Raw genomic sequence first — 8,652 nt, 5'->3', positions numbered from 1 at the left:
GAACTGTCTTTAAAATGAAGTGATTTGCGTTAAGTTTGAATCCAAACTTGCTGCTTTGCACCGGAAATTGATTACATTTCGTGCAGGTGTTACCCCTCTTTATAACCGTGGTTTTCCCAAAATCTGCACTAACCCAAACGGCTACCCCAAAATCTGCACCAACCCAAACGGTTACCCATCCCATATGTGTACACAGGCCTGCTCAGCCCGGGAAGCTTTCTTACGTGGCACACTGGTATTGAGAACTGTCTGCCCTAAAGTTTGTTTTTTTAATGAGCCACGCCCTTTAAGAAATGAGCGCCATGGAATGCGTTGAAATGCATTTTACTCAACCAGCTTCTTCCCCAAGATCTGTTTGTTCTGTCTAAACATTTCAAACCGGATAACTCTTCGTCTTAATCGCCGTAAGATTAACATGGATGGTGAATATCGAAACCTGAGCCAAAAGGTCAAGAGAAGGTCACGCCGCCACCCTTAAGGTCGGCTCCTGAGCATTATATGATCGGATAACCAGCCACCTCAATAGGAGGGACCAAAGCACCCACGACGCGTCAGATTTTTAATTCGTCTTCTATGCCGCTCAACAATTAAGCAATAGGCAGGAAGCATTCACAGAAACAGTAGACCATTTCTACGGTCTACGTTCTGGAACATAGCACTAATTAAGGCAAATCTGATATATCACTGTCTTCATGCGACGACTTCATCTGTCCCTCAACAGCGACAGCATTATTTAGCCCGTTTACGCGCACACTGCTACTTCATGGTCATGGGCTGGTGTGTGGCTTTCGGGTATGCATGTGTTACAGCCTTGAAAAGCTGTGTGGTACGTTTATTGGGATGACAGGGTGGGCACGTTTTGTGAAATAAAATCGCTACTGCAGAGAAGTATTCACCGTAACGAAACCGAACACATCAGTTCAAGGGCGCACGCGGCCGAAGCCCGCCAGGGCCTGGACAATTTTAAAGGAGCCTGGTTTTAAGCCGCACCCATAAGTCAAACATCAGCTGAAGCAGAAGCCCAAGACAGGTGTTGAAAAAATAACACCAATGGAAGCCGAACCAGAAACCATTAAAGGAAACTTGCGACTTGGCGAAGCCGAAGCTCAAGCCCGCTTCGTCCTCATGACTGCCCCTGTTTAGCATGATCAAAAACCTTCTGACATTGCCGATCACATGTGAATGCTGACAAAGTCTAACGCACGAACATAGCGCGGAACATCTCATTGCTGCCATTTGATATGCCGACAATTCAATATTGCCTGGCTGCTAGAGAAATTTCGAAACATTTGAAGCTTACTTAAATGGAAAAAGGTGGCTGCATTTCCGTGCCAGAATGCCTCGTCTTGGAGAAACGAGGCCCTTTGCTGGATTTGGAGACCCCTTTGTGACGAAAGAAGCCTGCTCTAGAACACGAGGCCCATCTATGCAGGCCCTTTTCTGGCACAACAAGCCCTTCTTCGAATAAAGAGAACCTTTTCTGCATCAAGAGGGTCCCTGTAATAGCCCGCGCCAGACGGGGGAAGTTGAATTTCCCCTCTCCCTATGGTTTTTTGACCACAGGTAAAAAAACAAACGCTTGCAGCAGCACACAATTTATTTCCCGTGCCTGTTTATCTATCAAATTGACATCCTTTGTGCAAATTCAGAGTTTTGATCCACCAAGATCATTGATCATAGGTCAGGTCAAAGAGGTTAACTGCTAAAAAACAAAAAGCAAAAAACTAAATGGTCACGCATATCTTTTTGTGGGTCATTTGCCGTTGTTTCAACTTTTTGTAGTAATAGAACGCGATAGTACCAACCGTTTACATCTTTCAGATGTTTTTAAACAGGTCAGGTCAGCGACCTGATATCAGGTCAATGTTTGCTATATTTCGTACAAATGCAAATTTGTACGTATTTTGTGTAGTTTTGGCGTTTTTATATAAGAAAAATAGTAGAAACTCACATACACAACCATCATATGACCACAGCGCACGTGACCTTGGCCAAGGTCATGACCTACCTCGATGGATGCCTGCGTCCAAAGTTTCCAGGCATAGCTACCTATTTTTGGCTCAGCATGTGTTTTGTAGAAGGTTTTCAGTGGAGTTCGGATACTCCATTGACAGCATGTTGTAAAAGCATTCTAGGGTCTAAAAGCATTATGGGGTCATAATCGGTCACGCAAGGACACAAGAGGTCGTATGAGATCGTCCAAGACCAATTAGGTATGTTATTAGCAGAGAGGCTAGATAGGCGAGTGCGATGCGTGTAAACATCTTTTTTTCGTGCTTGTGAAACTGATGACGTGTGCTTTCATGTACCTACGTGCCTGTTTTCAGTCTGTTATAAATATGCTGTCAATCGTCGAAGGATTGTGTGTAACATGGACAACAGTTACTCAATCTTGAGCAGCAGTAAGTGTGCATCACGCTATTTTTGGCCACAGAAGGCATTGTAAGGAACGCTTGGACTCAATTAGCTCTTAATTTTTTTCATTTGAATAATTTTCAAATTATACCTAAGCTGCTCTCAGATGACCTCCGGGCAAACCTAAAATTGTATTTTTTGTCTGAAATACTTTTGTCCCACAGCTGCACCTAATAAAATAAACAGGGAAATGTTGTTTTTGTAGGCTACTGGTAGACCAATCTTTAACGGTGATCTTATCTGACCTGACTCTGGTGGGAAAAAGGATGGTCGGAATGGATTTCCCATAGCCTTAGTGTCTATTTCCGTGCACTCAGTTACCGTCAACCGTATCTGGCATCTATCAGAACGGCCGTCTTTTACCTTTCATGACCTGTGGTTATCTCACACTTGACCAAAGTTCAAAAATTTGGTATGCATTCTTCACGATTTGACCAGACCTTTACAACGGTATCTTTGCTTTTCTCCTGCAGCGTCTGAAAGTTGGAGATCCCCGGGACGCGTCACCTTCCCCTGGGGATCCCCGGGACACGTCACCTTCCCCTGGGGATCCCCGGGACACGTCACCTTCCCCTGGGGATCCCCGGGACGCGTCACCTTCCCCTGGGGATCCCCGGGACACGTCACCTTTCCCCTGGGGATCCCCGGGACACGTCACCTTCCCCTGGGGATCCCCGGGACACGTCACCTTCCCCTGGGGATCCCCGGGACACGTCACCTTTCCCCTGGGGATCCCCGGGACACGTCACCTTCCCCTGGGGATCCCCGGGACACGTCACCTTCCCCTGGGGATCCCCGGGACACGTCACCTTCCCCTGGGGATCCCCGGGACACGTCACCTTTCCCCTGGGGATCCCCGGGACACGTCACCTTCCCCTGGGATCTCCATCTTCAAGATGTCGCGCGAGGAAAACAAAGATACCGTTGTAAAGGTCTCATCAAATTATAAAGAACGCACACCAATTTGTTATCGTAGATTCTATGTACAGTCATCAGAGGTCACGAAGGGAAAATAGGTCGCTGTAATAGATGCGTTAGGACTTATGTTAATGCGTTAGGACGAATGTCAAAGTAGCAGAAGTAGGCGTTAATGCTGTGAGAGTCCATTCCGACCATTTGTGTACCCCACAGGGGTCAGGTCAGATCAGTTCACCATTCAAAATTGCTCTACCAGTAGTCAACAAGAACGGTCATTTTGTGTTTTCCCTCACAATGTGCTTCCAGTTAAGTATATGAAGACGCTTGAGGCCGGTGACGTTAGCGGGTGGTTACCACTGAGTCGGCTTTCGTGGATCGCCAGTGTCAGACTCTCCTCTCTCCCAGCTGAACAAAACCGGAAGATTGTGTCTTTGTCGAGAAATATGACATCTGCTTGATGACGACATTGATTACACATCGTTAGCTAGTGACCTGCTTGGTTGACATCGGTGACAGTGCTCCAGTAGGCTCAAGTGACGACTTCTGAACAGGCGCATCGCCGGGTGGCGCCTCATCTCCGGCAGGAGTTAGAAGCACACATCGGCGAGCTGGTTAAGCACGGTATTCTCGTCGAGTCATTAAGGATCCGGTCTTCCCTGCGTGCTTTGTTAGGAAAGAGAATGGTTTTTACCGCTTGCGGGCTCCTGTAAGGCGCCTGAATGCTTTCAGAGACCTCGCCACACCTAATTTAAAAAGATGGACGATACGCTGGACGTCTCAGCTGGTTCCGCTGTTTTAACCCCTAGCCCTGTACAGCCGCTATTATCAGATGTCTGTCGTCCCGAGAAACCAACACAAGAACCAAATAGCAGCAGTGGCGGATCCACAGAGGCCAGTGGGACATGCTCCTCCCCCCCCCCCCCCCCCCCCCCCGCTTCCGGTCCTGAAGGAGTTCATAGACTCTGAAGGGGCACAGCCAGCCAAACAAACGATGTTTTTTAAACACAACAACCAACAAACTTAGACGTCTCCGGGCTTCCAGGTAACCAAGAGCAGTCGCAAGCAAAGTTGAAAAGCCCATGAGCAGACAAAATGTTTCGTCGCTGATTGAGAGGGAGAGATTAGGAGATTTTAAGGCTCGCTGCACTGTCCATAGGCCTTACGCTGTTCCCGGGACCCCATACGTGCACATGCAGGATTAATCCGATCGGTATGGCGCCTTCCATGTTGCCCTTGATTTCCTTGCATTTGGCTTGGAGGGCCCTGCGTTGGTGTCGGGGTCATTTCTGCTAGCGCGCCGGGGCACTTGTCGATCAGGGGCCTTCTGAGGATGATTCCCATTCACCCGAAAGGCTCTACTTGCTGTAGCCGGCGCCCCATATATTCACCTGCCGGGTCATTTTCGGTTGCCCAGGGTCCCTTTACGTTTGTCTCGGTTAACTGACAATGTCAATATGCTCATAGGCCCTTTACATTGGTCTAGAGTCCTTCCAATTCCCTGTTACTTGCTTAGAATCCTTCGCTATAGACGGGGCCCCATCTGTTAACCTCCTTGGGCACATCCGATCGTTGGTGGGCCCTCCAGATTTGGTCTTGGGTATTTCTTGTTTGAATGGAGGGACCTACGATCGAGGGCCCATCTGTTAACCTGCTCGGGCACACTCGATCGTTTGGGGGCCCTCCACATAGAGACTTATATATTTTTTAAATTGATTTGGGGGCCCTGCACTCTTTGATTTGCCCATCTATATCCTCTGGACCAATTGACCACACAATGTATCAGCGTATTAACGTGTGTGTGTGTGCAGTGGTAAAAAGCTTCGCAGGGCAATATTTCGTGGATATCTAGCCCGCGACCACGACGATGCCTGAATGAATGCCCGAATCCAAAAGTTTTCAGCTTGGTTACGGGTAAAGAATGACAGAGCAAACCTGGTTCTTTACTACGGAGACGATAAAAACATGTAAGCGATCCACTGTATCCGGATCACGAAGCCCACATAATCCTAGGCCTGTACCAATAACGTTTATGGCACGGTCCTAAGCGCAATTAAACGTTCTTTGGCGTGATGCGTGATGGCGTGATGCGATGGTTTAGACTGACAATGCCGACTGCGGCATGAGCTGGATCCAGTCGATTCAGGCGGAGGCGATGCAGGTGATCTACTGGTGCTGTGTTGATCCTCTTCCGCATCCTGCAAGTCTGGGAAACCAGAGGTGCGGGGTTTGATTCTCCGCTGTGTCTGCCTTTCCTGCCAGGGTGAGAGACAGGTGATACCATACAGCCTCAGCAGCTGAGTGCGTCGTTAAGTCCCAATGCCGACGTCTTCTGCATCGCCATTAAGCGAAGCAAGTTCTCAGCAACTGCTGCACGCTGAAACTGCATTTAGCTGTTGCTGAACTGGTGAGCAGGGTCAGGAAAGGCAATGCGATAAATTGTAGCGATGGAAAAAAGTTGCGTCTCTAGCCTCAACTCTCAAGGCTCCATTTTTGAACAAATGGGGAAGATTTGGCTGAGGAAAAACTTTCGTTTAGACCATTTGTCAGATAATTATCTACGAAGATACGTGCTCTCAGTGTCGAGCAGGATGCTGGAAAATCGTTCACGATTATGGATTATCATCCCGGATTATGAGCCCATCGAGCGCAGCCTTAAGCTTTAGCTGTTCCCAGCAGACAGTTTTTGTTTGCAACTCTGCTGGATTCAGCAATTGGTCACCTGCTGGCTGGCCTGGAACTGGCGCTGGTGGCGGCTGGGAACGCGACGAGCGACAGCCGGCGAACTGCGTCCGGAGGCAGAGAGGAGGGCGGCCCCAGGCGTGGCGGCAGAGCGGGCGGCGGCCCCAGGTGGGGTGGAAGAGAGGACGGTGGCCCCAGGTGCGGCGGCCCCAGATGCGGCGGCAGAGCGGGCGGCGGCCCCAGGTGCGGTGGCAGAGAGGACAGCGGTTCCAGGCGCAACGCTAGAGAAGGCGGCGGCCCCAGGTGCGGCGGCAGAGCGGGCGGCGGCCCCAGGTGCGGCGGCAGAGCGGGCGGCGGCCCCAGGCGCAGCGCTAGAGCGGGAGGTGGCAGAGCGGACGGCGAATCCGGGTGCGGCGGCAGCGTGGGCGGCGATCCCAGGCGCAGCGCTGCGCCGCTAAACAATAAAATAAAAAACAAAACAAAAAGAGCTACGAGCCTGCAAATATGCGCACCATATTTCTGGGAGACTATTTGAAGGTCATCCAGGCATCTATAACGCTGTAAGAATGGCATTCCAATATTTTTAACCCATTATCCACGCGGTTATCAAGGCTAAAAAATAAAATTGTCGAGTCGTTCATATCTGGCGTTCATGTGTACGATTCCCGAATATAACCGCCATCAATCGGCTCTCAATTATTGTTGTGTAAGGTGCGATGACGTAATCAAAGAATGGCGTATTGATTACTCAAAGATGGCATGGTGCTTGTGTAATGTAAGGCATAACATTTATTATAAGCGAATTAAGATGACCTCGTTGCATTATACAGAAGTGACATACGTGGTGTTGGTGAAGTAAGTTGCATTTGTGATTTATTTGCGGTCAAAGCTGTACAGAAATCGCATTGAAAATAGAACCTGCTTTACCAATATTACGTACCTAACCAACGTAATAAAGGCATTTTAATTCCCTATAACACTTACTATGCCTCACACTGCACAAGCACTGTACCACCTTTGAGTTATCAATACGTCATTGTCTGATAACGCCATCGTACCATGCACAACATTGATTGAGAGCTAATTGACGGCTGTTACATCGTGCTCACGAACGCCAGATATGAACCATTCGATGTGTCATACTCGATGTGTATTCCTGTGAAAGTGGTGGGCAGAGAGTCAAACGGAACTTTTCCCTAAAGGCCACCTAAGTCAAATAGAAATGCTCAGCTATTTGGAAGGATTTCGAGAACATTGGCATTCACGATCAAATCGTGCGCGTGTGATGTAGCGGTGAGTAAAGGTATACGCAAGTATATAATATATCTTGATATTTTTAGCTTTTCGATTCTATGAGCAATGTTCGTGACCGAAATCCCTTAGTAATATTAGTTTCTCGATGAATATGATGGATATGATTGTTATAAGTAGGCCATCTTAGTCCCGTGTTATTGGTGTATTAAGGAGCATATTTACAAAATAGAGAGATAATGTTATCTAGAACAGTCATCTCAAATTAAAGTATACCAATAGTTGAAAGTGAGCTAATTTCATGATCAAATACTTTTTAATGCCAGTTTACTCGAAATCCTTCTGAAAAACAGAAAATTTATCTTTGAATTAGCCGGCCCTGCGGGAGAAACCTCGCTTGGCTCCCTACTCCCCACTTTGAAAATAATTCTGTTCATTGCCTTGCTTTTTCCAACGTGTGTGTTCCGTAATGTTTGAAATATACCAATGTGTCAAAATTTGTGTGTTATGAATGCTACGAAAGCCTAAAATAGTCCGTTCAGACAAAAAATATCCGAACATGAAACTATTAACCCACGAAATCAACGAAACGTTTAAACTATGACTTTCATCTCTCCCTGTGATGTTTACCACAGCGGCTCTTTTTAAGACGCACTTTTGGCTTTGAAAGTGAGAGCACCATAAGATCCCTGTGACGCATTGGCGTAACACGCGCTCGGGTCACATTGACCCCCCACCCCGAAGGTTTTTCCAGAATGCTTTCCGAACGGCGCAGCGCAGCCGTGCCAAATTTTGCATAAAGTCGCTCTTTTAAAAGTCCATGACATTGCATTGACCTAAGGTTAGGTATAAAGGTCACACCAAGGTCAAAACCAACCTGTTTTGTTACTCTAGGGCTTGCCGTATGGGACAGCTTCTGGTGCTCATTTCGAATGTATTGATAGCAGGAGCCGCATTATGCATCATTCATGTAATTCTTAGAGGTCAGAATAGGTCATTGACCTAAAATGACCCAGTTCAACATTTTGTTTTAGGAACATACTGCCTAGTGTAATTTGTGTCGCTTAGTCAAATGGAAAACTCAAAGCAATCTTGTATTATTTTGATTACCTTGACCTCAAAAAGGTCAGTCAATGTCACTGACCTTAAATGAGCGTGTGACATTTTGCTTAGAAACGGTTATCTAGGTTCTGGGGGCACTTGCTTTTCATCCCTTGCAAACGGTTGTCTAGGTTCTGGGGGCACTCTAGGACTATTTGCTTAATGCTGATATCTGTCTCATCTTAAAACTGCTATGCAGCTTAGAGTATCCCAGTGTTAAAAATATAGTGCATATATACAGTACAGTCATTTGCCAGTCACCAAGCCATGACAACTATGGAAAACATG

This window comes from Pollicipes pollicipes, unplaced genomic scaffold, assembly GCF_011947565.3.
Source record: "Pollicipes pollicipes isolate AB1234 unplaced genomic scaffold, Ppol_2.1 Scaffold_7261;HRSCAF=8764_pilon_pilon_pilon, whole genome shotgun sequence".
In the NCBI taxonomy this organism is placed as follows: domain Eukaryota; kingdom Metazoa; phylum Arthropoda; class Thecostraca; order Pollicipedomorpha; family Pollicipedidae; genus Pollicipes; species Pollicipes pollicipes.
This window is presented reverse-complemented; position numbering follows the sequence as displayed.